Here is a 1,991-nt window from a genome sequence, read left to right on the forward strand (position 1 = left end):
TAATAAACCATTTTATAATTTTAATAAACTATTTTATTTGTATGTTAGGAGTATCATTTACCTGCTGTATTTTGCCATCATTCTTTCCCATTGCTTGATCCCAGAATTACAATGTACCCATGTGTCATAACCCTCGAGCCACGCTACCAAAGATCAGAGGTTATGGAGTAATTATATGAAATGAAATAACTAGACAAGTAAGAAATTAAGAGGAAACCAGCTTGAAGAGTTTAAAAGTAATCTACCATGGTATCCAGTTGGGAGGAATGAATGATTTGTAATAACCATTTCTCTGTACGGGTATCTGGTACAGTCGGCCCTTAACATACGCGGGTTTAGCATACACGGCACCGAACACGGCACACCGCCCGCTCCCGCAGCCTCACACACACATGCATAGTTCTCCCTCACTCAGTCAGTCTCGCCGTAACCACGCTTGTGTTGACATCAGCATTGTAGTTGCAAGAATATTACATTTCCATGAATGTATTATATCAAGCACAGTATGAATAGAATATCACTAATATAACCGTATTTTAACCGAAAACTATTAAAAAAACGAGTACATATCTTGAACATCGGAAGGTTAAATATAGTCTTTTGTGATTTATCCTGTGAGTTTTTACATCCACTGAATCTTCATTTAAAATTTATAGTGATGTTTAATGTCTTGTTCACCTTGGCAGAGTATTAAAATTTGAATTTAAAGTTGCCATTAATTATAGTTAGTTATGTGAATAGACCAACTTTGTTAGGTAAGAACTGGTTGTGTGAACTTGAGATGAACTGGAAGGAGTTATTTAGTGTTAGAATGTGTAACAGTGTTCCATGTCTTGAAAAATACAAGATTTTATTTGTTAAGGGTATAAAGGGTTATGAAGCTTATATCACCATTGACAAAGATGTTGCACCCATGGAGTGGTCCCTCAGTTAACGAGCACAATCCGTTCCAGCAGGTTGCTCGTTAACCGAAACCATTGTTTCAACAAAAAAGGTAGAAAAGTTCACTTACTTTGATGTGTGTATGTAGAAGGCTCCTGGATGATGATGATGATGTGAATCTGAAGTGGGAGGTGGAGGTGGAGAAGGGAAAAGAGAAGGAAGTGGAGGTGGAGGAGAAGCATTTTACTGCTTCTTGGAAGGTGAGTCACCTTCCATGAAAATGTCATGAACCTCTGGACTGACAGATTCTCCACCATGAACATCCTGAGGGATAGCATATTGTTCCCTCTGCATTTTACTGAAGAAAGTGTCAATTGTGGTCTGGGTGCCTCTACCTGTAACATCTCATCCAGTTGCTTCAGGTCATCAGGAGTAAGTTCCTCCTCATGAGACATCACAAGCTCTTCCACATCCTCCTCCTCGACTTCAAGGCCCAATGACTGACCAATGGACACAATCTCCTGGTCCAACTCTGTTTCTTCCTCAAATTGAGGGATCTAGTGGAGAATTCTTGCCATGATGACACAATCAATTTTACAGCCTCCAGGATGTTGAATTGTGTCTTCCAGAAATGTTTCAGTGTTAGTTCAGGATCATTGGAAGTTGCTTGATGACACCTCCTAAACATTTTCTTCATGTACAACTTCTTGAAGTTGCTGATCACTTTCTGGTCCATTGGCTGTATGATTGATGTAGTGTTTGACACTTTCACAAAGTCAAATTGATACTCCAAAATTCTGGCAAGGTCAGGTTCATGACCAGGAGCATTATCCATGAGGAGAAGAGCCTTTAAATGGCGTTTATTGGTGGTTAGGTAGCTCTTGACAGAAGGGCAAAACACATCAACAGCCCATTCATTAAAGAGATATCTTGTCACCCATGCCTTACGGTTGGACTTCCAATAAACTCCAAGCTTTGTTCTTACGGTAAAGAGGCTTCATCTCTGGTGATGAATGTTCTTTTGGGCATCTTTTTCCAGAACAGCCCAGTTTCGTCCACATTGAACACTTGCTGTGAAAGATAATTTTCTTCTTCAATCAGTTCTTTAA

The sequence above is a fragment of the Homarus americanus genome, unplaced genomic scaffold (assembly GCF_018991925.1).
Source record: "Homarus americanus isolate GMGI-L3 unplaced genomic scaffold, GMGI_Hamer_2.0 scaffold30899, whole genome shotgun sequence".
Lineage (NCBI taxonomy): Eukaryota > Metazoa > Arthropoda > Malacostraca > Decapoda > Nephropidae > Homarus > Homarus americanus.